The sequence below is a fragment of the Octopus sinensis genome, linkage group LG23 (assembly GCF_006345805.1).
Source record: "Octopus sinensis linkage group LG23, ASM634580v1, whole genome shotgun sequence".
NCBI lineage: Eukaryota > Metazoa > Mollusca > Cephalopoda > Octopoda > Octopodidae > Octopus > Octopus sinensis.
The window spans coordinates 15,686,482-15,705,464 of NC_043019.1; the positions used below are offsets into that span (position 1 = coordinate 15,686,482).

At 36.3% G+C, this 18,983-nt stretch overlaps 1 protein-coding gene across 4 annotated transcripts in view; it reads left to right on the forward strand.

Annotated features, from left to right (window-relative positions):
* Positions 1-18,983, forward strand: part of LOC115223618 (WD repeat-containing protein 13) — a 234,336-nt gene that overhangs the window by 149,863 nt on the left and 65,490 nt on the right. The window lies entirely within an intron of this gene.

Sequence of the window (18,983 nt, forward strand, 5' to 3'; positions counted from 1 at the left end):
ACATACACTATATATATATATATATATATTATATATATATATATAATATATATATATATATAATTTATTTTTTGCTAATCCAGTTGATTGTTACTCTACAGTTTCTCTGGTGTCTTATTGTTTCATCAGAGAGAATTAACTGGATTTATTTAATTCTGTTTGATGAACCAAATGGACATCAGAAAAACACCAGAATAATGACACCTGCTGGGTCAGTCAGTTATTACATTCTACTGCAGTACTGAGTACATATTTTGTATCTTTTTTGACAACACCAATTTTCTGTGTGTGTGTGTGTAAAATTATTTAATGTACACAGCATAAAGAGATCAGCTACTAATAGAGATACAAAGTGTGTTATAAAAACCTGCCCAGACACATGTCTTTACAGCAAGAAACTATTAGCAGCTTGTATCTTTATGCTGTGTACATTAAATTATAGTTATCTCTCACTGGATGGAGTACTTTTTTTTGTTGATCGTACCTTAATAGAACAGTAAGCTATATATATATACATATATATATATACACACACACACACATACATATAATGTCAGCTACATGAAATTCTGACTCCCTATCATTCTTCATGTAAAAATTTAATAAAAAGTAATGAGTAAATTCTTCAGTTTCATGTTAGCATGACAAAAACAAACATTAGTGTGTGTATATTATAATCAAATAGACTCCAATGGGGCTGATATTGTGAAATCAATAAAAGGAATACAGTGAATTATATATATATATATATATATATATATATATATATATATATATAGACAGATAGATAGATAGAGAGAGAGAGATACAAACTGTCATAAGGATGTGCATGAAATAGTAATATTGATGGTATCAATGTCTAACCATATTTTCCCATGAGCTGCAGTTGAAGTTCATTTGAGGAAGGTAGCTTTGAACCGTCTCTTTTGAATGAAGACTACAGAAATTAGTCCCTGGTATACAATTGTTATGTTGGTCTTGGTGCTGAGGTGATTGTAGAAAACATCAACTCGGTATTAGGATTGTGATTCTTAAACCTAGACTTGTTAATCATAAATGTGCCTGGAGGTTATCTATGAAGTTTATGGACAATTAATTGCTCAACGGCTTATGTTATTCATAGCTCCATTTTCCTAAATTATATTCCAAACAAGAAAATCTTGGTTTGGAATATAATTTAGTAAGACAGAATTCCTGACAACCAGTGGGAAAACCTGGTGTTTTTGTAACAAGCTCCACAACATTTGGCAATCAAATATTTCAAAGTCAGTAAGGCCGGCCTTCTTCACTCTGTAGAGTGCATTCTTCTCTATGGTGCCAAAGCGTGGATTATGAAGAAGTTTCATGATTGATTTGATTGTATTTACATCAGCATCTCACCAGGGCTCAAAAGCATTCATGGTTTGAACTCTCAAGACCAAAAGGGAGAGATTTATAAATACACTCTGCCCATCTCTACTGTTGTTGCTGGCCACTGCTATTATGCTGAACATCTAATCATGTTGAATGTTATATTTTGGAGACTTATACATTCCAGTAGAGTGTGAAAACCATTCAGTACTTGATTTAATGGCAATTAAGGCACAATTATTCACCGCAAAAATGTCTCAAAAAATTACTCTGAATCCTAATAGGTGAAGTTGGGCCTCCCATAAACTAATTTTGTCTTCACTCACCTGTATATATGTTGCTGGAATCAGGGTTGCATTTGATGTACCTGTGTGTCTTTGATGCCATCAAATATGTTATTAACAGAGAACCACTACATGAAATTGAGGGTCAACTGATGCTAATAAGGGACAAAGATTCCTGATGTGCTATGATGAAATGCATCGTGATTGCAACCACTTAAAGTGAAGTGATATCTATTCCAAACCAATAGTTTTAAAGTTAATTGCATTACAAAATCCCTTCATATTCGTGATCCTTTTTAAGATCATCTGTCAAACATTGATAGAGTACATGATTAAGAAATACAGTTACAAAGTATTGTAACTCTACTTCATTGAATATTTATAACAATATAAATTGTTAAAGTGTTTCTGATTCCATTTTATCCTTTGTTTTTATATACTTTCCTTGTTTTGCTCCGTTAGAATTTCATCTGACAAATGAATTTCAAAAAAAGTTCCTGATGATTCTTCGTCTCACTCCCTTACTTTTTCATCCCCCTTTTTATCTCCTGTTTTGTTTAAACTCTAATCCCCAAAGATTGGGGGAAGAAGAAACCCTCCAATTTTTCACATTTGAGTTCAATATATTTTGAAATGTGTGGTAAGTGTTTATTATTATTATTATTATTATTATTATTATTATTATTATTATTCAGTATATTGTTAACATTATTATTATTCATTTATAAAGATTGACATAACTCTTTAATCGCATCAGGATTTTATTTTATTTTATTATTATTATTATTATTATTATTATTAAGGTGGCAAGCTGGCTGAGTCATTAGCACACCAGGCAAAATGCTTAGAAGCTTTTTGTCCATCCTTATGTTCTGAGTTCAAACTCTGCTGAGGTCGACTTCGCTTTTCATCCTTTCAGGGTCAATAAATTAAGTACCAGTGAAACACTGGGGTTGTTGTAATTGTCTAGTCCCCTTCCTCTAAATTTCAGGCCTTGTGCCTACAGTAGCGAGGATTATTATTATTATTATCATTATTATTATCATTATTATTATTATTATTATTATTAGTGAGCAGGCAGAATCGTTAGCATGCCGAGCAAAATGACAAGCGGCATTTCATCCATCTTCATGTCCTGAGTTCATATTCTGCCGAGGTCAACTTTGTTTTTCATTCTTTCGGGGTCAATAAAATAAGTATCCGTTGAGCACTGGGGTCGGCCTCATGCCTTATCATAGAGAGGATTATTATTATTATTACAATAATCCCACATGTATATTGTAGATACATATATATACACACACACACACATATATATATATATACATGCATATATATATATGTGTATGTAAATAAATTTGCTTGTCTGTGTATGCCTGTGTGTGTGATTGCATGAGATAGACAGTTATATATATAGAGCAAGAGAGGATGAGGGAATTTATCTGGAGGTTTTAAAATATAATGGTTATCAGTAATTAATAGGCCATGTTAATTATGATTTCTGAAACGTGTCTTCTTTAACAGCTCTGTGACAATTAGGGTCTATTCTAATTAATTTTAGTCATGCATTCACTAATGATTGAAAACTCTCCCTTTATGTATATGCATGTGTGTGTGTGTGTGTATATATATGTATGTATGTATTTATTCGTATATATGTGTATATATATATAAGTGTTAACTACCATATTTATCTTAGTCTTATATAATTTATGCAAGAAATTTTATACAAGACTTCTGGGTGAAAAGTGTAGTAGTGGGAGAACTAAATTCATATTTGAGTGCAAAATAAAAACGGTGAAAAGATAAAATATAACTGATTTTTAGGCAGAAAACTGAAATTTCTAGGCACAAAAATTGCCTGAGATTGCATTGTGCTTAAAGTAAGTAATTACATCAAGCTTTTTTCATTGAATTCTTTTTTTCTTGTTTCTCATAAATATATATATAGAGAGAGATGTACTCGCATAGCAAGTGATTTGATCTGAGATCGTGAGCTGAAAAGAAAACAATTGCAGCGTGGAAGGTGTTTGTAAGCCATTTAAGAAACACACAAAAGCCGTTCGATTCACTTCAACATTTAAGTTTAGTTTGTCAAAATATTTTCGCGACCTGTTCACTGACAAAAATCCGTGCTATATATATATATATATATATATATATATATATATATATATATATATATATATATATATATATATATATAATATATATATATATATCCACACACACAAAAAAAAAAACGGAATGAGAACAAAGACATTGCATGAAATGCAATAGCAACACAATGTGTGGAAGGCTTATCTCAGGCATGGCTGTGTCGTTAAGAAGCTTGCTTGCCATCATCGTTTAAAGTCCATTTCCTCTGCTGGCATTGGTTGGACAGTTTGACAAAGAGCTGGCAAGCTGGAGAGCTGCACCAGCCCCCATTCATCTAATTTGGCAAGGTTCCTATGGCTTGATGCCCTTCCTAATGCCAACCACTTTATAGAGTGTACTGGGTGCTTTTTATGTGACACCGGCATCAAAGCTTTTTGTGTGACTCCAGCATGGGTGCTCTTTGCATTGTGCCAGCATATGTGCTCTTTGTGTTGCCCCAACATGGGTGCTATCTGTGTTGCGCCAGTACAGTTGCTTTTTACATGGCACCAGCATAGGTGCTTTTTACATATGTTATCTTTTGCTGACCCACTCAGTTACGGGAACACGAACAAACCAACACCAGTTGTCAAGTGGTAGTGGGAGTCACACACATACACACAACAGTCTTCCACATACTTTCTGCCTACCAAATTCACTCACAAAGCATTGGCTGAACCAGGGCTAAGATAGTACGAGACACTTGCCCAAGGTGCCACACAATGGAACTGAACACTGAACCTGAAACCACAGACTTAGCAAACTTCTTAACCACATAGCCCTGCACACAGTCTTGTCGAATATTTCACCAGCTTTCACACTCGTATTCCATAAATTGATCTTGGCTGTTGAAAAACCATTTCAATTGACCAAACCAATAGGTTTCAACTTATAGATTAATATTATTATAGAAATAAAAAAGATTCTTCCAATATTGAAATGGAATAGTTTATTTCTTGAGAATATCAATGATATTTCTTTTCTTTTTTTCTATTATTTTATAGCCAATTTCCTTGTTTTTACTCAAACAATTTCACAAATGTTAATGCGCAAGTCTTTAAGACACTTCTGCTTGTTGTGAGGCATTCCAATATCAAATAATCTAAGTGGTTAAATCTGATTTCTTGTGAATTACAGAATATATTTGCATCACCAGGATGAGGTGTCAGTGTGAAAAAAGGCTAAAACATGAAGATTTCTCAAGGTGGTTGCAGGTGGGGAGAACAGGCCAGATCTTAATCAAAAGATTTTGCTTCAGTAACCCTTTAGCATTCAGATTTTTCTATCAAATTAATACTTATTCATCCACATTGTTTTAAATTAATCATACGTTTTATTGCAGCTTTGAGATTTTCATGATGTGATTGTTTACCTTTAGAATGACATTGTAGCATAGGTGTGAGAGGCCAGACCTGGCCAGTTTAAAGGTTGAAGGGTTAAACATGTATTGAGATAAAAAAAAAAAAGAGACAGGCTCCTAGTGCAATTTGAACCATGAACCTAATGTTTGTTTGGTAGTTATGTTAGCTTTTACACTTGAAAGTGCCTGCCACTTTATACAATGAGGGAGAGACCTCTGTAGGGTAGGTAGATTTGTATTATACCATACTGTTTTTTGTATGTATGAGCTGGTAAGGAAGACCTTTACATAGGATCTAGTCCTTAGAGAAATAGCAGCTAAACAACACATTATTGTTGTAGGTGGGTATGTGGGGGTGAGGGCAATGAAGGCGACCTCTATTTTGGAGCTAGAACTCTTAGAAATAGCAGCCAAATCTCCCCCAAGTCATACCCTATTGTTTCACGTGTGTGTGTGTGTGTGTATGAGTGAGCCAATGCGAAATCTCTAATTGGTCATGAGATCTGCTAGAAATAACTGCAAAGTATCCCTAGAGCCATATTCAATTATCTTTAATGCTTTTAAAAAAGAAGGATACATTATGTTGGATATGTAGTCTTCAATATAAAAGCAGATTATCTTAAGGCCTGCTCTATGATGGCAGATCTTGTACTAAACCAGCACAACAATAATCTTTTAGAATTAATTACTATAAAAAATTGTCCGTTTTCTCCTCAACTCAGTTTTATAATGTTGAATATTAATTTACAGGAAATTCTTAGCAATTAATTCATAAAGATCTATTTTTAATTATTTGTTAATTTGTAAAAATTTGGATTGAGTAATTTTAAGCAGGTAAAATTAAAATATTATAATTTAGCCACAAGAAGTGTCGCAGACTGGAAACCATTCTGAAATTCTTCTGTGTCTAACGATTCTGCCAGTTCGCCGCCTTATACGAGGCCTAAAATTTCAGGGGAGTTGTTAAGTCGCTTACATCAACCCCAGTCTTCAACTGGAAGTTATTTTATCAACCCCAAAAGGATGACTGGTAAAGAGTCAGCTTCAACGGAATTTGAACTCAGAACATAAAGATGGGGGAAATGCTGCTTAGCATTTTGCCCAACATGGTTAAGATTCTGCCAGCTCACTGCCTTAATAATAATAATGACAACAACAATAATAATGATCATAATACTTGTGGCCTTGTGTCTATATTAGAAATCGATATCGTTTAATGTACGATGATGCGATGATGTCTGAAAACATGAGTTTCAGGTTTTTGTGTTTGATTACAACAGCTCTTCGGTTTTCTTTCATCCACTTTTGGAGTGAAAAGACCTGGAAAAAATCTGTTAATTAAAGTTCCAGAGAGTCTGTTATTATGATCAATAGATAGATATCCCTTTTATAACATCCAGAAGAAAAAAAATAAAGTAAAATGAAATAAAATAAAATAAGACCAAACAAAAAGCTGTAATATTCTTATGATGGTAAGTTATTCCTCCTCCAAATCCTTCTTTGCTGATCTAAGATACTTTGAACTTATATTCGGTAAAATTTTACATTTGTTCATTCACAAAGTTGCTTCATAGCATTATTTACTACAATCACCATTTAATTTCATTCATTGATCACGTCGATAAATTTTGTAGCAGTATCTCTGTAAAAATCTGCCTCCTACTTCATGCGTTCTTCTTTCGATCCCAATCTCACAGCGGAAGCATTGTTCATGTTTTGATAAGCGCTACATTGAATATGTGTAATTCTTTGTTTGTTGGCATCTCAGTAGATCAAAGATCAATAAACTGTATATCTTGAGCACTGCAATCCTTCTTAGATTTTTCAATAAGTAAGTACCATTGTGAGGATGTTTAAGATTGGTTAGAGTATGCGAAACACCACTGGTTTGTTATTGATCTGATGATAATGTAAAGTCTACTAGTGACTTCTTGTCTAGTGTTGCTTCTGTTGCTGTTTCTAACCATCTTCGTTTCTCAAAGACTGCTCTACTTGAATCTTTAACATGACACCATTTTCCAACAACAACAACAACAACAACAACAACTAGCTTGATCTTGATGCTGTTGAACTTTTTGAATAGGGAACACGAGATGGAAGCTATGTATTAATATTAGTAGGGTGGCGAGCTGGCAGAATCGTTAGCGCACCCAGGCGAAATGCTTAGCGGTATTTTGTCTGCTATTACATTCTGAGATCAAATTCCGCTGAGGTCGACTTTACCTTTCATCCTTTTGGGGTTGATTAAATAAGTACCAGTTATGCACTGGGGTTGATGTAATCGACTTAATCCCTTTGTCTGTCCTTGTTTGTCCCCTCTATGTTTAGCTCCCTATGGGCAATAAAGAAATAAATATTAGTAGTTGTTAAGGTGGAGGGCTGGCAGACTCATTAGCATGCTGGGCAAAATGCTTAGCAGCAGTTCATCCATCGTTACATTCTGAGTTCAAATTCCACCAAGGTTCACTTTGCCTTTCATCTCTTCAGGGTTGATAAAATAAGTACCAGTTGAACACTGGGGCCATTGTAATCAACTTAACCCCCTCCACCGAAAGTGCTGGCCTTGTGCCAACAATTGAAACCAATATTAGTAGTTGTCCGATCCGATGATGTGGACATAGGCTTTCTTTATTTATGTCTGAAGATATCGAAATATCTTTCCTGTTGATATCCAGCTGACTGAAAGATCAATTAACATATTCAAATACTTCAAACATCGTACAAAGCACAAGAATCAATCCCAGCAATCATAGTGATTTCTTACTTCTTCTCAGCCATTACTATCCGATAATTGTGTCTCTGTAGTTAAACATCCTATAAACACTGTTTGTTATTTAAGGAAAGTAAAACATTATTTCTATTTAGAATGGTTATCAATTAAGGTATTAGTCTGTGTGTTTTTAATTTGCTTCCTGGTGGAAATAGTAGGGACAGTTTTGACCTGGAGATATGTCTGCAGTATCACCTATGACAGAACAGTATTCTGGGATGATACTGTCCAGGGATGTTGGCATTATGAAGAGCATCCAGCCATAGAAGTCATGCCAAAGCAGTCAATAGACCCTAGAGCAGTTCTCTAGCTAGCCAGCTCCTGTCAAACCATCCAACCCATGCCAGCATGGAAAACAAACATTAAATGATGATAATAATAATGTGTTTAAGACTAGATTACTTGTTGCATCCTTTCTCTTATTTTTAAGGTGGTATGGTGTGATTTCAGGAAAATCTGGCTGTTATTTCTATATTTCTAGCAGTAGGAGCTACAGTAGGGACCATGTAGAGAGCGCAGTCTTATTATCTTATCTTCATATTTTGTATATACTTTTATTCTTATACTACAAGAGTTCAGTAGAAGGATATGTCTGATGTATATTTTGTGGTATTGAAACTCTGGCATTAATAATCAAGCCAATACAATGATTAGCCTCTATAAACACTGACTTCATATTTTAATTGAAAGCTGAAGTGAAAAGAATAAAAAGAAGCCCAATAAATTATTCTCCAGAATAATTCAGCAATTACAGTTATTTTGTGATTATTTAACATCAACGTAAAATACTTTATCATTACAACTTTACATTAAATGTTTATAAGTGTGGTAGGGAGTTAATAAGATTATCATTTTTGTTGGTCATTAATCTAATTTTTAAAGATTAACCAATTTTTAAAAATATTTACATCTGTAGTATTTTCTGGTTGGTTTAATGTATGGTTGTCATCAGGTGTCTTATTTATGAATGTTGTACCAAGCTGGATTTGAATTAGAGATTTTTATTTTACACAAAAAAAAAAGCACCTGTGCCAAATGGTATCGAGTAAGTACCATTGTGAGGATGTTTAAGATTGGTTAGAGTATGCGAAACACCACTGGTTTGTTATTGATCTGATGATAATGTAAAGTCTACTAGTGACTTCTTGTCTAGTATTGCTTCTGTTGCTGTTTCTAACCATCTTCATTTCTCAAAGACTGCTCTACTTGTGATGAATATGGGAGTGGTTTCCCATTGTCTTCTCTAGACAGGTGAGATTTGAACTCAGAGTGTAGAGAGCCAGAAGATATACCATAAAGCGTTTCTACTGATACACCAACATTTCTGCAGCTCTCCTGCCCACAAAGCAACTTCAGATGAAGTGTTTTGCTCAAGGACACAATGTGTTGCCCACTCCAGAAATCGAACTCATGACCTGGTGATCACGAGTGCAACATCCTAACCACCAGGCCATGCAACTTCACATAGGTGTAAAAACTGTAAATATATACGATAAAGATGACTGGTTCAAATCCAGCTTGGTTCTGTGTACACATCCAGGAATAAAACACTGATGAGAATCAGAGATCAAACTGATCGAATCATAATGTGAATGCGAATATTTAAAAGCATCATTTCATCAGTAATGATGAGGTTAATTAATTTGCGAAATTATAATCTTATTACAAGTTTCTAATTATTAGTGAAACATTGCCAAAATATTGTCAGTCGTTTAATAAGGACAAATCTTGACATAAGATAATGCTGCGCACACCACAGATGCATCTCTCCTCTGCTTTCCTCAGTTGATCTCTTCTTACATTCAACATATCAATATCCCTACTTCCTTCTCTGACCACTATTCTACCTCTCTCTCTCTCTCTTCCTTTCTCTCCTCCCTCTCTCTCTTGGATCTGTAATATCCCCAGTAGCATTTCATGCGAGTACTTGGCTAACAAAATGCCTAAAGGGGAGTACACCCCATTATAGTAGACGTCATTAATTAACCACTTTTTGAATCAATAATTAATTAATGATAATTAAACAGTCTGTAAATCCAAGGATTACATAACAACAAGGTGTAGTCCATCTTATTACAGGCTGAGTAATGGTAAATGAATAAGGAATGAAGAGATTGTTATGTTATGTGGTGACTGTTTCTATGAGAATGGTTATTTATTGATTATTTATATGTAACATATGTATGTGTGTATATCATATATCAATAAGCCAACAAGATTCTATATGGTCGCTCAACTTGCTAGATATAGCAACCAAATCTTCCTCAAATCATGCCTACTGCCTTTAAAATTGGACACAGTGGAGATTATAGTCATCATCATCATCGTTTAACATCCATTGTCCATGCTGGTATGGGTTAGACAGTTTGACCAAGGCTGGTAAGATGTGGGGCTGTACCAGACTCCAGTCTGATTTGGCATGGTTTCTATGGCTGGATGCCCTTCCTAATGCCAACCACTCTGAAAGCGTAACTGGTGCTGTTATGTGCCACTGGCATGGATGCTAGTTGCATGATACCAGTATCTGCCACGACTACGATTTCACTGGGTTTGATGGATCTTCTTCTCAAGCACAGCATATTTCCAAATGTCTCAATCATTTGTCATTGCCTCCCAGAGGCCCACATGCTCACACACATGATGGGCTTCTTTCAGTTTTCGTTTTCCAAAATCCTCTCACAAGGCTTTGGTCAACTTGACACTATAGTAGAAAACACTTGCCCAAGGTGCTGCACTGTGGGATTGAACCCAAAGCCATGTGGCGGGGAAGCAAGCTTTTTAACCACACAGCCATGTCTGCACCTATATAATTATTTTTATCTTTTAATCTTTTACTTGTTTCCAACATTGGACTGTGGCCAAGCTAGGGCACTGCCTTGAAAAACTTTAGCCAAACGAATCAACCCTAGTACTTCTTTTTTTTGAAGCCTAGTATTTGCTCTATCAGTCTTTTTTGCCAAACCACTAAGTTATGGAAATGTAAACAAACCAACATAATCACGAAGCACATACACACAAACGCATGATAAGCTTCTTTCAGTTTCCGTCTACCAAATCCATTCACAAAAGCTTTGGTCAGCCCGAGGATATGGTAGAAGACACTTGCTCAAGGTACCATGCAGTGGGACTGAACCCAGAACCATGTGGTTGTAAGAAGCAAGCTTCTTACCACACAACCATGCCTGCACCTATCTGAACTTCAGTGAGAGTTTTTTTTATACATATATATATTTTTAGAAGTGATTTAATTAAAAAGAAAAATTATTAAAAGTACCAGGATATACTTAACCCTAAAATAATATACTTAAACCCAGAAAAAAACAAAAAAACAAAAGAAGACAAAAAACACAACAGGAGAATACGTTGAAGAATTTAATTAAAAACTATTAATATTATCATCAAATTATCATCGTTATCATTCTCATGATTATCATTATCAAATTTATTTACCATTTTTCTCAATTACTTACTGGAATGAAACAAAAGTAGCATCGTGTTCTGCATAAAATATTCCGATGTTGACCCAATCACATATTGGATTGGCTTTCTTGGTTCTGACCCATTTTTTTTTTATGTTGGGTAGCAAAAATAATGAGATAGTTCTTCATCTTTAACTGGCATTGGTGATGCCAGTTCTATGTAGAACAGATCTATTGATTCCTCTTCAATAATTAAATCATTCTTTCCTTTTCTGTTTTCTGGGCTTTTTTTTATATGTGTGTGTGTATGTGTATTATATTTGTAATTGTTTTTCCTTTTTATTTTGTTTGTGCGTGTGTGTAACATGGATCTAAATATATTTCTTCTTACCAAAAGTAAATTTATAACGAGCTTTAGAATTAACGATATAATTAGTATTGTTGAGATGTATTCTAACATCCTTTTAAACTCACATGATTCCATTGTTTGCTGCTGTTGTTGTTGATGATGATGATGATGATGGCTCTGCCCCCACCCTGGTGCTTTTTTTGATCAATCAAACCTCTGGTCAAAGACTTTCTCACTATAACTATTCCATCATGCTTTTTTAAATTATTATTATTTTTTTTTTTGGTTTTTTTTTTGCATTTTTTAGGCATAGTGTATCTAGGGCTACCTGATTTAACGTGTCTTTCTATTTTTGAAGACAGCAAGATGTGGTAATTTGAGGAAAATTTGGTTACTATTTCTGGCAGATAAACAGACTACATAGAAGCTTCCTCATTGACTTGTTTTGCTACGGGTCAGCATTGATGAAGTTGAACTCTGGTCGAGGACACTCCAACCATGACTGTCTCCTCTATTTCAGACATAGAATAATTAGGACTGCATAGACTAATGTATCTTTGTTTTTAACAACATAATCATCATCATATCTTCTAACATCCGTTTTCCAAGTTGGCATGGGTTGGACAGTTTGACAAGGAGGTGGCCAGCTGGAGAGCTGCACCAGGCTCCAGTTGTCTGCTTTGGCATGGCCTCTACAGCTCGATGCCCTTCCTCCTGCCAACCACTTTACAGAGTGTACTGGGTGCTTTTCATGTGGCACCAGCAGGGGTGCTTTTTAGGCAGTTGTGGAATAACAGAATTCTGAAAGAATGCATTGCTGTAATCATTCTAACTCATTACATTCTGTGTTCAAATCCCACTAAGCTCAACTTTGCCTTTCATCCTTTTGGGGTCAATAAATTAGAGTAACACTCAAGTGATAGGGTTGATAGTATCAACTAACTGCCCCTCCTTAAAAATGCTGGCCTTGTGTCTGAATTTGGAAACATTTATATTTATGACTGCAGGGATGACTAGGTGGTAAAGAAATTTGCTTCCGAATCTTGTGGTTTTAGGTTCAGTCCCACTGTATGCAGGGCACTTTGGGAAAATATCTTCTACTCTATCCTTGGGCTAACAGGAGCCTTGGGAGGGGTTTTACTTTATAGTAATTGAAAAAAACAAAAACTGATACATATATATATATACCGGAGTAAACACATAAATGTGAAACAAGGTGGAAAAAAGAGTACTCAAATACCAGTGGTAGAGTAATATGCTTTATTTAAAGCAGCAGAAAATTCAACAAAACCGTTCATCGGACAGGTTTTGCTAGAACAAACTGTCCGATGAACAGCAACGGGAAACTCAGAGTAACAGATTTTGTTGAATTTTCTGCTGCTTTAAATAAAGTATATATATATATATATATATATATATATATCTGTATCAGGCATGTGCCATTAATAATTACTCAGAGTAGGCAGTTGGTGACCTTTATGTAGTAAAACACACAAAAAAATAAGTGAAACACAGGCACGTGACTGAGTCGAAGGCAGAATCGTTAGCATGCTGGGCAAAATGCTTAGTGGCATTTGGTCCATCCTTATGTTCTGAGTTCAAATTCCACCAAGGTCAACTTCGCCTTTCATCTTTTAGGGTCGATAAATTAAGTACCAGTGAAACACTGGGGTCATTGTAACTGACTGGCCCTCTCCCCCAAAATAGCTGCCCTTGTGGCAAAATTTGAAACTATTATTATTATTCTATTATGTATTTTTAAAAAAAGATTGCAAGATAAAATTTGAAGTAGATTTGCTTGCTAATCCTAGAAGTTCTTGCAACCGCATGAAGGAGGCTCCATCCATTTTTTCGTTATCGATAGTGTTGCTACATACTTAGTTGTAAGAGGAATGATTCTATTTATAGAACTCAGTTAATTGTAGAACTTGTACATAATTAATTCTAGTGGATTGGGTGACTGCATCAAGGCTCCTTCTGTCTTTTGGAATAGATAGTCTTGCTGTAAAGCTGTAAGAGGACCAATTTCATATACAGAACTCAATTAATTGTTGAACATTTGTATAATCGAGCAACTTCATTAATTTATTTGTTGGTTTTTTTTTACTTGGGTTGCATTACTGAGAGGAGGAAAAGCCCAATTAAATATAATAACTTACAGTTTTTCAATATCGGAGAAAGGTTACCTATTTAGAATAAAAGATGTGTACTCGGTGGTATGGAAAGGTTCCAGGACTAGTTATGGTTAATAAAAAAAATAACTTACTTACCGAATCCCCTTTGAAATAGTAACCTTGTGCAGCAATACATCAGACCCAGATTTCCTGCCACTTTTGGAATTCATCCTGGAATTTTTTATCCATAAGCGAGTCAAAGACCTTCTACGATTCACTCTGGATCTTGACAACAGGGTTAAAACGGTGACCTTTGAGCTGCATTTTCATCTTGGGGAAGAGATCGAAGTCTATAGGTGCTACATCTGGTGAATAAGGTGGATGCAGAAGTGATACCATGTTATTTTTGGTGAGAAACTCACAAGTGAGGAGAGTTCAGTGACAGGGAGCATTGTCATCATGAAGAATCCGGTTCTTCACGCTCCACAAATTTGGTGGCTTTCGCCATATGTCTTCCCTCAAATGCTTCAAAATGTCATAGTAGAACTCTCAACTAATGGCCTGGCCCTAGGGGACGAATTCTTGATGCACAATAACACATTTCCAGTGGAGTAACACTCGTGACAGTGCTTCCAGATTATTCATCGTCTTTCAGGGACGTTCTTCTGCTTTTGAAGTGCCAGTGCCACTCAAAACATTGCGTACAACCCATTGCCTCATTGCCATAAGCTTGCCAAAGCATGCTCAATGTCTCTGTAGCAGACTTCCTGTCCATGACAAAATTGCAGGCTACAGCATACATGTGATCACAAAACACACATTTTACAACTTGTGAAATAAACACAGCAATGTCATTTGGAACACTGCTTCATGAAGGTCATTGCTAGCTCTCATTGTGCTCACAACCATGTGCTGCCGTCTGTTGGCATGCTACAGAACTTTTTGATACCACCTGGTATTATCACTAGCAGTGCTCCAACATGGGTATGGCCTTGGGGCTGAAATGTATAGAAGAAAAAAAGAATAAACACATGGGTCTGTTAAGTTGTGAGAAGAAATTTGGGTGAAGGTGTTTAGACAGGGCTGTTTTGATTTGTATAATGATCCTTTTAGGGATTTTTCAGGATCTATTGTATCATTGCAATGACCAGTAAAAACAAATTCGTATGTGTACTTGTAGAGTGTACATGTGGAAGGAGTAGACCCAGGAAGACGTGGGATGAAGTGGGGAGAAAGGATCTTCAGATGTTGGGCCTCACAGAAGAGATGACAGGGGATGGAGATATGTGGTCATCCTTGCATGTAGGCATGTCCCCAACATCCTTCTTCAGCTGAGTGTTCCTAATTTTGCAAGCTCATGGGTACCACTGATGCCATGTAAAAAGCACCCTTGCTGGTGCCGTGTAATGGCATCTGTGCTGGTGCTGTGTAAAAGCATCCACTCCACTCTGCAAAGTGGTTGGCATCCAGCCATAGAAACTGAGCCAAAACAGACGTGGAACCCAGGCTGCTCTCATGTTGGCCAGCTCCTGTGAAGCTGTCCAACCCATGCCAGCATGGAAAACAGATGTTTGATGGTGGTGGTGCTGATTATGATGATTATGATGATAATTAATAACGGTTTGATTTCGGTCTGTGCAACCCTAAAGTTTAGTTTCATTGGCTCATTAAACCTAACTCATCAGAGACCTTAAGTTTAGGCCTGCTGCATATACTCTGGCTCTTTTCACTCTGAGTTCAAATCCTGCCAAGGTCAACTTTGCCTTTCTTTCCTTCAGGGCCGATAAAAATAGAGTAACAGTCAAGTTCTATTGCTGATACCATCAACTAACAGATTGCTGGTTTTGTATCTCAATAAAATACAATTATTACTGAACTAATATTACTCACCCAAACACACACAATCATGCATTTCACAGTGTTTGTCAATCTCTGTCTGTCTGTATGTCTCTCTCTCTCTCTCTCTCTCTCTCTCCCCCACCTCCCTCCTCCATCTCTCTCTCTCTCTCTCTCTCCTCAGTTGCTGCAGGATGAAAGCTCTTATCTAGACTATTAAGTAGGCAGTCTTCTACAGTGTGAAGTAAACTTGGTTGTTCTTTTAGGGATACAAATATACGATGCAGCTGAGAACTTTACTTAGTTATACTACTGACAATAATAATGTAATGTGTATATGTATATTTATGTGTGTGTGCATAGGCATGGCTGTGTGGTAAGAAGGTTACTTCATAAAGGCGGCGAGCTGGCTGCAACGCTAGCACGTCGGGCAAAATGCTTAGCCGTATTTCGTCTGTCGTTACGTTCTGAGTTCAAATTCTGCCGAGGTCAACTTTGCCTGTCATCCTTTCGGAGTTGATAAACTAAGTACCAGTTACGCACTGGGGTCAATATAATCGACTTAATCTGTTTGTCTGTCCTTGTTTGTCCCCTCTGCGTTTAGCCCCTTGCGGGTAGTAAAGAAATAGGTATATCGCCTGTCTTTATGTTCTGAGTTCAAATTCCGCCGAGGTCGACTTTACCTTTCATCCATTCAGGGTCGATAAATTAAGTACCAGTTATTCACTGGGATTGATGTAATCGACTTAATCCCTTTGTCTGTCCTTGTTTGTCCCCTCTACGTTTAACCCCTTGTAGGCAATAAAGAAATAAGAAGGTTGCTTCCCAACCGTGTCTTCTGTTCTATGAATGGATTTTTGGATGGTATTCATCTTAATTTTCCCCTATAAATGCATATGTCATCATCATCATTATCATGCTGGCATGGGTTGTACGGTTTGGCAGGATCTGGCCAGCTGGAGAGCTACACCAGGCTCCAATTGTCTGTTTTGGCATGGCTTCAATGGTTGGGTGTCCTTCCCAATGGTAACCACTTTATAGTGTCACTGGGTGCTTTTTATGTGGCACCAGCATGGTTACTTTTTATGTGGCATCAGATGATGAGCTTCTGCAGTTTCTCTTTAAGAAATCCTGCTGACAAAACATTGTTTGATCCAAATCAATAATAGATGCTCAACTGATGCACCACTGTGAATGGAATTGAACCCTCAATCATGAGACTGTACAGCAAACCTCTTACCACTCAGCTAAGCAGCATCTACATCTGTTTTCTGTTTCACTTTAAAATGTGTGATTTCCATTTGAGAAATTCATTAAACGAACAAACGAACGTTAAAAACACACAGACATGGTGGAAATTTCTGGAAATTTCACCAAATTTTTTGCCTTTCTGTCATTTTTTTTTATATATATTTTTTATTGTTATACATTTTGTCTATTTTTATTTTTTCTCAGAGAAAATGAGTTTTTCTCCTTTTCTGTTTGGTATCAGACATTCTGTCTTCAATTAGAACAATCTAAATTGTGGAACAGAAATATATTGGCTTATGTTTTTTTTTCATTTATTTATTTGTTATTTTTAATTAGTCTATCCTGCAACAACAGTGGAAGCCACTTATTATAATCTTATGATCATGGATAATGTTATATCAAACAGTTATTATTATTATTTTTATATATATATTAAAATTAGTGTGTTCCAAACATATTTGGGACATTATTTATTTCTTTGTCTTAATGCTATCAGCCTGTTATTGCTTTCTGAAAGGTTCTATTCCAAAGCAATCACAATAAGCAGCTTCTATATTGGTGTGTGTGTGTGTATGTGTGTGTGCAGGCATAGCTATGTGGTAAGAAGCTTGCTTCCCAATCACATGGTTTTAGATTCAGTCCCACTGTGTGGCACCTTTGGCAAGTGTCTTCTACTATCATGTTGGGCTGACCAAAACCTTGTGAATGGATTTGGTAGATGGAAACTGGAAGAAGTCTATTGTATATATATATATATATATATATATATACGCGAGAAAGAAGCAACAAGAATGGATAGGTTTTTAGTACGATCGTTTCATACAAGTCCTTGTATGAAACGATCGTACTAAAAACCTATCCATTCTTGTTGCTTCTTTCTCGCTTATAATCACCCCACATTACTGTATTGTTAAATCAGTATAGTTTTTTTGTGCATCTAAGTTAGGTACCATATTCAAGTAAATTTTTAAAATTAACTTGAATCTTTATTGCTCTTTGAAATTATATATATATATATATATCTGTGCAGGTGGCACGTAAAAAGCACCCACTACACTCATGGAGTGGTTGGCGTTAGGAAGGGCATCCAGCCGTAGAAACATTGCCAGATCAGACTGGGCCTGGTGCAGCCTTCTGGCTTCCCAGACCCCAGTTGCACCGTCCAACCCATGCTAGCATGGAAAGCGGACGCTAAACGATGATGATGATGATGATGATGATATATATATATATATACGTGTGTGTGTGTGCACATCTTTATGTCTGTTTGTCCCCACCACTGCTTGGCAACTGGTGTTAGTAGTATTTACATCTACTTAACTTCGCAGTGCAGCAATAAAAGAGACCGATAGAATATGTACCAGGTTTAAAAATAAACTAAATGGACTGGGGTCAATTCATTCGACTAAAAGGTCTTCAAGGAGCTTGATGCCAATGTCATTGCAGACATTACTTTCAGAGCACAATAAACCAGAACCAATACCACAAGGCACTTGCCCAACATTCTAATAGTTCCACCAATTCACAGCCTGGGGATGATGCATTTTTTTTTTCATTGGCCCCAACAGGAAGAGAGGCGAAGCTGACCTCAGAAGGATTTGAACTTAGAGCAAATAGAGTTGTAACAAACACTGAAGTATTCTGCTCAACATTCTAATGAATCCTTGTAATTGACCTGGCAAGGGAGCCCTAATAATTGATCTGCCAGGGGAGCTCTTATACTTAACCTGACAAGGGAGCCCTTATAATTGACCTGGCAAGGAAGCCCTTATAATTGATCTGGCAAGGGAGCTCTTATACTTGACCTGGCAAGGGAGCCCTTATAATTGATCTGGCAAGGAAGCCCTTATAGTTGATCTGGCAAGGGAGCCCTTATAATCGATGTGGCAAGGGAGCCCTTATAATTAATCTGGCATGGGAGCCCTTATAATTGATCTGGCATGAGAGCCCTTATAATTGATGTGTGTGTTTGTGTCCAGTGTTGCTGTGTTTACATTCCTGTAACTTAGTAGTTTGGCAAAAGTGACCAATGGAATAAGTCTTAGGCTTAAAAGAAAAAGAATATAAATACTAAGGCCTGTTCTTAACACCAACCATTTTACAGGGTGGAC